The 11699-nt window shown below is 51.2% G+C and overlaps 1 protein-coding gene across 37 annotated transcripts in view; it reads right to left on the reverse strand.

Moving 5' to 3' along the window:
- Positions 1-11178, reverse strand: part of FAM246C (family with sequence similarity 246 member C) — a 61208-nt gene extending 50030 nt beyond the window's left edge. For 6 of the 37 annotated variants that reach the window (XR_012089569.1, XR_012089577.1, XR_012089576.1 and 3 more), the window contains exon 1: positions 11029-11178. The gene's annotated coding sequence lies outside the window, so the exon portion shown is untranslated. Of the gene's footprint in view, positions 1-1032; positions 1138-1359; positions 3221-4864; positions 8553-9891; positions 10091-10971; positions 10995-11028 lie in introns of those variants that run through there. The other 31 variants (XR_012089559.1, XR_012089567.1, XR_012089562.1 and 28 more) reach the window with 26 other exon arrangements.
- Positions 11179-11699: the final 521 nt, after the last annotated feature.

Raw genomic sequence — 11699 nt, forward strand, 5'->3', positions numbered from 1 at the left:
AAGAACACAATGGGGAAGAGAGAGTCTGTTTAATAAATCATTCTGAAAACTGAATATTCCTATGCAAAATAATGAAACAGAAACCTTATTGTGTAAAATATATAATAATGCACTCAGTAGTAATTAAAGACATATAATACAAAACCTGAAACCCTCTTCTATAAGACACAGGGTGTGGGTATATGTACGTCAACCTGGATCTACACTCACAGTTTACAAAACAACAAAGCTAAAAATGAGGGGAAAAAACCCTTATTAACACAGAGTGGCATGCTCATGATTTTCTTGTTCTTGATCAGTTACCAACATCACAGGCAAAAAAAATTATACACATGTGGGACTACATCAAATTCCATGTCTTGTGGGCAAGGAAGAAAACAATAAATAAAATTTTAAAAATCCAAAAAAAAATGATAAGAAAGTATGGGAAAACATGCAGCTGATGAGCAGTTCTTTTCAAAAAAGTGTAAGCAACTGGCCACGTATTGTGGCTCATGCCTGTAATCCCAGCACATTGGGAGGCTGAGGTGGGCAGATCAAGCTGAGGTCAGGAGTTCAAAACCAGCCTGGCCAATATGCTGAAACCCTCTCTCTACTAAAAATACAAAACTTAGCTGGGTGTGGTGGTGCATGCCTGTAATCCCAGCTACATGGGAGGCTGAGGCAGGACAATCACCTGAACCCAGGAGGCAGAGGTTGCAGTGAGCCGAGACTGCACTACTGCACTCCAGCCTGGGCAACAGAGCAAAACTCCATCTCAAAAACAAAGAAACAGACAAAAAAACCAAAAAGCATAAGCAACGAACACTACCAACAGGCAAAAAAATGAAACAAAACAAAATGAAAGAGAAACTACTGACCTAACCAACATTAGGAGAGGAACCTAAATAAACTTTTCAGCAAATAACACATAAAATAATAACAAGTTTACAAACACTTGGTTAAAATAACTAATCACAAAATGATGTAAACCAGAACAACTCAAATACCATGTCACTCTAACTAGAATGAATATTACCAAAAATGTAATACCTGAAAGACAAACACTGGTGAGGATTTCCAGAGTGGGGAAGTTTCATCCACAGTTGACAGGAATGTAAATTAGTATACATGTCACTAAAACCAGTTGGATATTCCCTGAAAAATTAAAAATACAACCATCATTTTATCTATCTCTTTCAGGCTGACCACTCTCACGCTAAAATACATCAGAAACCACCAAAGACCCTGAATATGCAAAGCAATCCTAGAAAATACAAACTCCATTGCAGGCCTCACATTCCCTGATATCAAATTACTTTTAAGAGCTATCCTTATTTAAACAATGAAGTAGTGGCATAAAAATGGACATGCACCCACCTATGGACATAATTAGGCAGCCAAAAACTAAACGTAAATGAGTATGCAGTCAACACATTTTTCAAAAGAACACCTAAAAGACAAAACATTTGGAAATAGTCTATTCAATTAGTAATTCTGAATAAACTGGCAATCCACCTAAAAATGAAGTAGGACATTACTATTGCAAAACACACAAATATTACCTCAAAAGAAATAAAAGACCTCAACAAAAGTCCTGAAAGCATGAAACTCCCAAAGGAAGACACAGCCTGAGCTTAAGTTTAGGCAAACCCAAATGAATCTATGTTCACAGGATGTAAAAGCAAACAAGAATTAGGAAAAAAAAATAGAAGGAAAGCGCTCACTTTCAATAACATGAGTTGAAAGTTCTTATTTTCTTTTCCTGGACCTTAGCTAACAAAAATAATCACTGCAAACTTAAAAAAAAAAAAAAAAAAAAAAAAAAAAAGGCGTAAACACACATACACACACACACCCCTGAAGAAATACCGCACAGTAACGAAAACAATGCACCAACCAACAATGAGAAGACATTCTTCTGACAGAAAGGACATGATGAGGAATCCTGTATCTGAAAGGGGTTGTTAACTGACATGCAGCGGAAACTAACACTACTAAGGAGCTAAACACAAAAACTCAAGTACCCCAGTCAAAACTGGGCTTAGACCCTGAAGGGACATTTCTGAAAAGATAGGAAATCCACTAGCAGGTAAAAAATTCGGTTCTCAATATCACTAGTCATGTCAAAACTGTAAATAAAAATCACACTCAGATACCAACTTACTCTAATTAGAATAAATATAACCAAATAAGAGACCACCATTTCATTTAGAAATTCCAATAGTGAGTATATGCTTAGTGAAAATGAAATCAGTATATTGAAGCAATAGGTTTAGGGAAGCACTACTCACAGTAGCCAAGGTATGAAAATCAACCAAATCAACCTAACCTGTTCATCAACTGATAGAGCAATAAAGGAACTTCAGCACACAGACACAATGAAATACGCCTCATCCCTAAAAATTCACGGCCTGAGGTCATTTGCAGCAACCCAGATGATCCTGGAAGACATTAAGTTAAATGAAATCAGCTAGGCAGAGAAAGACAAACACTGTTATCTCATTTCAACCATGCGGAAACTAAAAGAAAGAATCTAATCGAAGGTGAAGATACAACAGTGGTTATCAGAGGCAGTGGGGAGGAGAGGGAATGTGCAGTCATTGGTAACAGGTGCAGAGCTGCGGTTCCAGGGCAGGAGTGAATTCTGCTGATGCACTCCACAGCAGGGTGACTGGTGGTACCAATATAGCAACCTCTGTTTCAATATAGCTAGAAAGAAGGACACTGAAGGATCACAACACATAGAAATAAAAAGTACACATGGGAACAGACACGACAAACACCCTGATTTCATCATTCCTCAATGTATACAAGTAGGAAAAGATCTCACTGTGCCCCCTAATTTTGAACATGTATTACAAAACAAATTTTAAAATTAGAAATAAGCAGTACTAACGTACACACAGAACCATCAAAGTCCCTAAAGATCCAAAGCAGTTCCCAGAAATATGAATGTGGCTGGAGGCCTAACTCTTCCCAATGTCAAATTATATTGAAAAGCTATAGTCATCTAAACAATACGGGAGTCATAAAAATAGAACCATTTGCCGATGGACACAATTTGGCAGCCAAGAAATGAACCTGAATGTGTAAGTCAACACCTTTCTCAAAAAAGCCCCCAACCCAGCACTTTGGGAGGCCGAGACGGGCGGATCATGAGGTCAGGAGATCGAGACCATCCTGGCTAACCCGGTGAAACCCCGTCTCTACTAAAAAAATACAAAAAACTAGCTGGGCGAGGTGGCGGGCGCCTGTAGTCCCAGCTACTCGGGAGGCTGAGGCAGGAGAATGGCATGAACCCGGGAGGCGGAGCTTGCAGTGAGCAGAGATCCGGCCACTGCACTCCAGCCTGGGCAACAGAGCGAGACTCCGTCTCAAAAAAAAAAAAAAAAAAAAAGCCCCCAAAACACAAAATGGAAAATGGCTAGTCAATTCAGTAAATGATTTTGAGAAAACTGGAAATCCACATACAAAAGAATGAAATAAATTATTTGTGTTCCACGCCACACAAAAATCCCATTCAAAATTTTTTCAAAATCCAAACAGGACACTTGCAAGTATAAAACTTCCACGAGAAAACTTAGGGTGAGTATTACTTTTGGGAAACCTGAACCTACACGCATGTGCAAATAGAAAAGAAGATGCAAATAGAAAAGAAGATGAAAGAAACACAAAAGAAAAACACTCACTACCACAGGAATGAATCCCAAATTAATTTTTCTCTTGATTGGACAAAAAATCACTACCAACAAAAGGAAAAGTAAACGCGTCAGAACACAAAAAACTGAAGAGCTTCTTCACAGGAATTTTTTTAAATGAAGCAAAACAGCAGGCCTCCTGTAAACTGGGAGAAAATGATAAGTAATCACATATCTGAGGGAGGTTCATATTGAATATTCACCAGAAACAAAGTTTACTAAGGAAGAAAAAACTCTCTCTCTCTCTCTCTCCCCCCCCCCCACCAACCAAAATTGGGCAAATAACCTTAAAGGTCACTTTGGGTAAGCACACATGAAACTAACAGGTAAAAGTGTGGGTTCTCCACATCACTGTCCCCTAAAACACCTCAAATAACACTGGAGCCCTACCTGTCACCACACAAAAATGTCATCTTGACTTAAAGATGAAAGAAAGAGTTCAATGGAAGACCTCAAACTACAAAAATCCTACAAGAAAACCTGGAAAATAATCTTCTCCACATGGGCTTTCCCAAAGCATTTACACGGCTCAGCCTCCAAAAACAATTCAAGAAGCAGCGAAATGCGCACGTTGGGTCTAATGATCCACAAAGCTGGGGCACAGAAAAGAAACTGCCAGCAGAATAAACACACAGACACATGACGGGAGAAAATGCTCCCACACTATGCATCTGAACAACTGCTAACAGCCAAAATCTACAACAAGGACCTTAAGTCAGTCAAGACGCAGAAAAGAAAAAAAAAAAAAAAAGATAGGGGGAAAAAACCCCACAATGAAACAAACCCAAATAATGTAAATGGAAGGGAAAAAAATGAAAATGGAAAATAATGAAAGAGCTCTTCCTGCTGAGGGACGGTGGCAGGGAAGTGGCCAAGGGGCACAAGGCTGGATATATCAACCTGGCTGCCCCAGACATGACTCCCTGTGACCTTGGATTCCTCTCCCCTGACCTGAGTCTCCAGAAGTCACAAGCGCCTTCCCCCAGGACCCTCAAACTTGCTGGGCTCACATCAAGCACCTGGCCTGGGTCTTCCCTGCCCACATCGACCCTCATTGCCAATGTCTCTTCCTAAGGGAGCCTCCCCCAGCCCCCCTCCCAAGCTCATGGAGCTCAGCTCTGGGGATTATAGCAGCCCACAGTGGCCCCGGGGCTGTCTCTGTGGGACTGTGGGATGCCACTCACCACTGAGCTCAGACAGCAAGAGAGCAGAACCTTGGACAGGGCCTTCCCAGCAATGGAAAGCCAGGGGAGGGTGCTCTGGATGATCTGGTCCCCACAGCTCCTCCAGAGGGGGATGCCCTTGCCAGTGTGGGCACTGGGCCTGCTCTGTCCAACGGCCCTGCCCACCCTGGTGGGACACGGAGCCTGGAGTTCTTGGCTGGGTAGATGCGTAAGAGGATGAGGGGTGCTCTTCCCAGCCTGTGCGGCAGGCACCAGGGCTATGGGCAGTACTGTCCAGTTTGCCTCTATCTCTCAGCCAGGTGAGGGAGGAGCAGAGGGAAACCCCCAGATTCTTCAGATCCTGCCTGCTTGGCCTTTGGAGCAGGCTAGAGGTGGGACCTGGGGCCTCATCCTCCAAGCACTGACTGCAGACTGACTCTGCCATATCATGGCAGCATCCTCTCTCTTCTCTCAGCACAGTCACTTCTTCTCCAACAGCATTGGCAGGGCCTTGTCTTGGCGCAGAGCTCACTCAGGTCCATCTCCTGCAGCCTCTCTCATGGTTGCCAGATGTGGTCTCCATCCTGGCCCTTGAGGGTCCACTGCACAGCTGGGTGCAGGCTTCAGGCCCAAGGAATGGAATTCAGAGGAAATGGTTTGTGGACACAGGGTCTTGAGAGACGTGGGTCTGTCCCTGACTGGGGACTGCATCGTGGAAGGCCTCAACTGGGTGAGAAGGGACCCAGAGATGCACCTGCCTTCTTCCTTAGCTTGCAGTTCTCCAAGTCCCATCTGTGCTTAGCCCACAAGCAGCAGAGGTGCAGATAGGCCCAAGTACAGGTGGCTACAGGTCAGTAGGTGCCAGGGAGTTCAGCTGGGAGGCTGGGAGAGTGACAGTCAAGGATGGGCAGTGGCTAGGACAGGAGCCTGGGACCTGGGCGGCCTCTCGACACCTCCATCCCTCCTCGTCCTCATTTTGGAGGACAGAGATACTAAGGTAGAAAGAAGGTACTGAGGCCCCAAAAGGAAAGTGAGGTGCAGAGGCTAGGCTTGGGTGACAGGAAGTGGCAGCTGTCTCAGCTGTTTTGGAAACATGGGAACTGGTTTCCCAGTCCTAAAGTGAGGGATGCTGGCCTCATGCCCTCTCAGGACCCTGCAGTGAGTGTGCGTGGCCAGATTCAGATGGCATGTGGCCTCTGCTGGCACTGTCTGGGAACAACAGAAAAGAGTACTGGAGAGTGGACATGGGAAGATTGTTAAATTCAAGAAAAGGGAACTTTCACAAGTGCCCTTGCTGCCCTCCCAGGCCTGCCAGGCCGGCTCACAGCTCCAGGTGGGCACCCCAAGCATCTCAAAGCCACAGAACAGCCACAGCAACGTCCCCTGGGAAGCAGCACCACCTGCCACTTGCTTTGGCTGTGACCTGCATCTCGGGCCTGCTCTCTGTGCATCTTGGATGGAAAACAGCTGGGAAAGAGGCCACGCTCTCCTCCCGGGAGTATGGCCCAGTGGGAACTGCATTAGCCAGGCACTCACCAGCTGCCCGACCTGCTCAGGAAGAGCAGGGGCCACATGCCTGATCAAAGGCCTCTCCCCAACCTCTCTTCTCCCTTGGAGACCAGGACCCCGGAGTCTCTCTCTGGACATCTGGCCAATAACCCTGTGGACCCCAGAGCTTCTTTCAGCCCCTGCTGTGGCGCTTGTCTATCTCCACGCCTTCTCTGCTGCTTCCCTGCTTGACTTCAGCCTCACAGCACGTGGGGGGTGACTGGCATGAAAGGCAGGAAAAGGTCACCCCCTGCCTGAAGGTGAGGAGGTGGTCCCTAGGCAGGTGTGTACCTGCAGCACGGAGAGACCAGTGCTCACCAGGCCTGCTGCTCAGCATAGTCAGGGGCCTGGGGGATGGGTTCACGGAGTCGGTTTGTGGAACAAATGGGGCCTTCTCGTGGCAGGGGATGGGGAGCCACCCTGAGCCTGGCCTTTGGTCTGGTGGAGATGAACACCTCAGGCTGTGCAGTACCTGGCCCTCAGTCTGTCAGAGAGGAGTACCTCAGGCTGTGCAGCAGCTTCAGCGTCATCCAACACCACACTGCCCTGGCAACACCTGCCCACAGTGGCTTGGAGAAGATGTCCGTGTCAGCCCCTGGGCTGTGGGCCAGCGTCTGCCTGAGATAGGACTCCTGGGAGGGGCTGGCCATATGTCCCTTCTAAGTTGCTCTCACCTCCCTAATGTACCATTGGGTGCTCTCAGGACAAATGTTTCCAGGACAGGTTCTTCTACACAAGAGGGCTTACCTCCTGGGCCTGGAGTCACACCACACACAAGGAGGCTTTTGGACACCTAGGCAGGGTCACTCTGCACACATCTCACCAATGAAAATCCTCATTAGAAAATGCATCAGCTTTCCCTGGGGACTCGACTGTCTCTAGGGAGGGGGCCTCATCTCTATCTTCCACTCCCCTCTCCACATGATACAAGAAACAGAAACAGCAGCATAAAAAAATGAAGAGGAAGAAGAAAATGATAAGAAAAAAACCAAACTGGAAAAAAGAAAGAGAACAGGCAAGGGAATCAAGAAGCCTATACACATTTTGTCCCCTCCCCAATACATGAAATTTTAAAAAGTCTGACTATCCCAACAAAAAACAAGCAAAAAGATACACAAATAGTCACCACCCAAGCTTTAATAAAGACACAATGGTGCCACTCACGCCTGGCTCAGGTTGCAGCAGGAGGAGGGCACCCCCCAGATTCTGCAGGAGAAGCGGGGAGGACTCCTTCCCCTGGCTGCGCCTGCACGGCTGCCATAGAGGCCCAAGGTACAGCACTCACAGCTTCCTCCCCAGGCCAGGCCAGGAAGGCCAGCCCTGCAGGGCTCCTAGCTGCCTTCCCAGCCCCCAGACTTGCTGCTGCTGCTGCCACCACGAGCGCCGATGTCAACAGAGCCACTGCTGCTGTTGCCCTCGACGCACTGGCCCATCCTACAATGTTGTTACCTGGCCACTGCCACAGCCTTGCCCTTGCCCTGGCGGCAGCCAGCCACCCTTCTACTGTTCCGTCAGCTCCATCTGCAGTCTCCATCGCGGCTACTAAACGCAGCGAGGTGCTATCCTGCTACAAGGCCCAGCCTCCAGCGTGTGACATGCGGCTACTCCTCCTGGCATGGAGGAACTGCGTAGGCAAAGCCAGAAAAGCCTATAACAGGATGCAGAGTGGTAGCATTAGAGCCTCACCTTCTCATGCAGGCCACTGGGTTGCAGGAGCCAGTTTCAGCCAAGGAACTCACACGAATCCTCTCAAGTCCAGCCTCTCCTTTTGGCCCATATTGGCCAGGAACTGGGACCTGGAGACACCACAGTGCCCGGGCTTCCCACTCCACAGGAACCACTGGGCCCACCCTAGCTGCACTTCTCGGAAAGCAGGAGCAGCAGACACTCAACCCCAGTCAGCCCTCCCCACCCAAGTGCTGCTTCCCCTTCCTCGTCCCTCCACTCACAGGGCCCTGTCACCCCGTGGTGTCTGTTACCGTGTGCCTGGGGGTCCCAGGTGGTCTGCGCAACACATACACTGTGCCCCAGCCACACACAGCCGTCTCGAATCTGGAGTTGGGGAGAGAAAGACTACTCTTCTGACCATCGCTGTCACTGCCACCTCCGCCACCTGCCACCAGAGTGGCAGTGGAGACCCCAATGGTGCCCCTAACCTGCCGCCGGCAGTACAGCCCCTGGATAGCACCCCCAACACCCCGCTCCCCAATGCCGGCACTGTAGCACCTATTGGCAATTGCAACCCGCCCGTCTCAGACAATGCAGCACCCGATGGTACCCGCAACCCGCCCCCTGCTGAGCACAGTATAGTCCGGGATATTGCCCCCAACCAGATCCCTGGCTCGGATGGTGACGCCCTGATATGGCACCCAAAACACCTCCCACTGCGGGCAGTGCAACCCCGGATAGCGCCCTAAGCTGCTCCCCACCAGGAGCAGCAGCCCGGGACAGTGCCCCCAACCCACTCCCTTTCTGAGGCAGTGCAGGTACCATAGCACCCCAAACTCTCTCTCCACCTCAGGCACTGCAGCCACAGATAGTGTACCCAACCCATCACCCTGGCTCAGGCAGTGTACCCCCGATAGGGCACCCAACCCGCCCCCGTCACAGCCAATGCGGCCCCAGACAGCATACCCACCTGCTCCCTGCCATAGCACCCAACCTAACCCCCCAGCCACGGGCAGTGTATCTGGCCTTCAATACTGCCCCCAACCAGCGCCCCTCCCCCCACTCTCCACGGGCAGTCCGCCCCAATAGCATTCCCAACAAACCCCGTTACCTCTGCCTCACTGTAGCCCCCAGAGAGCACCCTCAACATCCCCCTCCCTGCCACCAACAGCGACCCTAACCCGTCCCCCACCACCAGCACTGCAGGTCCAGATAGTATCCCCAACACACTCCGAGCTATGGGCAGTGCACCCCTACATAGTTAGCGCCCCCATCCAACTCCCAGAGGCAGGCAACGATGCCCTGGATATCATACCCCCTGCCCACTGCAGGCAGCGAAGCACCCAATAGCACCCCCAACCGGGCACCTCACCTCTGGCAGTGTTGCACCTAATAGCGCACCCAACTCATCCCCGACCAGAGCATTGCAGCACCCCATAGTTCCCCAACTCGCCCCCACCCGGCCATGGGCAGTATATCCCCAAATAGCTCCCCCAAACCCACCCACTGCGGCAGTACTGCCACAACCCACCCCCAGCCTCGTGCAGCGCAACCCCGGATAGCGCCCCCAACCCACTCCCCTCCGTAGCCAGTGATGCCCCAGAGAGCACACCCAACCAGCCCCCCAACACGGGCAGTAACTTCCTGGATAGGGCCCCCACCCCCACCCCACGGGGTCCCTGGAACCCTAGACCCTGTCCCCGACTCCTGGGGAAATTCTTGCCACTTTGGGGCACCCCCGTTTGCAGAGACACGCACCCTGGAGGGAAGCCAGGGACCCCACGAACCCCCACCCCCAGCTCGGGCTCAGGAGCTGCTGGGCAGGCACTGACCTCCGTCATGGGAACCCAGCCTCTTCTTCGGCCTCGCCACTTTTTCTCCGCAGCCTGCCTCAACCTCTCCCTGGAACCCTGGGCGCCTGACCCCGTTCCCCGTGAACTTCTTGACGCTTTGAGGTGCCCCCAGAGGGAGAGACACGCACCCTGGGTGGGAGCCAGGGACTTCATGACCCCTCCAGGTCGGGTGCGGGGGCTGCAGGGAAGAAATTTGATTTCCGTCCGGGGACCCCAACCTCTTCTTCGACCTCGCTGCTTTTCTTCCACGACCCGCCTCAACCTCCCCCTGGAACCCTGGACGCCTGTCTCTGTCCCCCGAGGGACTTCTTGTCACTTTGGGGTGCCCCCTGGAGGAGAGACACGCACCCTGAGTGAGAACCAGGGACTCCCAAGAGCCGTCGGCCACAGGGGCTGCGGGAAAAGCACGGACTTCCGTCTGGGGACCCCAGCCTTTTTTTCAGCCTCGCCGCTTTTTTTCCGCGGCCTGCCTCAACCTCTCCCTAGAACCTTGGGCGCCTGTCTCTGTTCCCCGGGAATCTTCCTGCCACTTTGAGGTGCTCCGTGGGGAGAGACACTCACCCTAGGTGGAAACCAGGGACTCCATGACCCGCCCGGGTCAGGAGCGGGGGCTACCGAAAAGGCACTGACCTCCGCCGTGGGAACCTAGCCACTGCTTCGGCTTCGCCGCTTTTTTTCCGCCGCCTACCTCAACCTCCCTCCGGAACCCTGGGCACCTGTCCCCATACCCCGGGGAACTTCTTGATGCTTTGGGGTGCCCCCGTGGGGAGACACACGCACCCTGGATGTAATCCAGGGACTCCACAACCCCACAGGTTCAGGCGAGGAGTCGCCCCGGAAGACACTGATGTCTGCTGTGGAAAGCCAGTCTTCGGCCTCGCCGCCTTTTTTCCGCGACCTGCCTCAACCTCCCCCTGGAACCCTGGGTGCCTGTCCCTGTCCCCCGGAAGACTTCTTGCCGCTTTGGGGTGTCCCCGTGGGAAGAGACACGCACCCCGGGTGAGAGCCAGGAACTCCACAACCCCCCAACACACACCCCGGGTTGGGCGCGGGGTTTACCGGGAAAGCACTGACAGTACATCCTGGGATAATGAACGTATTCCGCCAGCCTTTTACCATTCTGGCTGTGCTGTATCCTCCCTCACCGCCAGGAACCGCAGAAGCGAGGCGAGTCAACTGAAACTCCAGCTTCCAGCATGCGCGGCTACCGCCTCCCCCTTCTCCTCTAAACGAGGAATGGAGCAGCTACGGGTGCCGATGCAGAAAAACCTGTAATCGCAAGCCTCCCCCCCTTGGCATCCCTTATATATAAGGTTTAATGCAAATATAGTTCCTGGACTACATGTTCTGATTGGATGAGGGAAACCTCTAGGACTATTCTGATTGGACTTTGTTATCATGTTCTGATTGGTTAGTATAAGACTTCCTCTTATCCAATCAGAACGTGAAAACAAAGCCCAATCAAAATAGAGCTACCGCTTTTGCTCTCATCCAATCAGATCATGTAGTACAAGAACCTCTCTAATATAACTTCAGTAAGGGGCAATCGTGTCGGTCTGTACTCTACTGCGTTTGCAAGCCCGTGTGTTCCGCGCCCGGCCTAGAAAAGGAGGCCTCGCCGGTGGTATGGTGGAGGCTTGAGTCTGCAGCAGCGTCGCTCGTCCGGCTGCCGTTGGTCGCGGTGAGGGAGAGTACTGCGCAGCCAGTGTGGTAGAAAGGTGGCAGAGTAGGTGAGCTATCCCAGGCTGCACTGCCTGCGGAGGCAGAGTGAGGGGCCGGGCAGGCGA

The sequence above is a fragment of the Chlorocebus sabaeus genome, chromosome 19 (assembly GCF_047675955.1).
Source record: "Chlorocebus sabaeus isolate Y175 chromosome 19, mChlSab1.0.hap1, whole genome shotgun sequence".
Taxonomy (NCBI): Eukaryota; Metazoa; Chordata; class Mammalia; order Primates; family Cercopithecidae; genus Chlorocebus; species Chlorocebus sabaeus.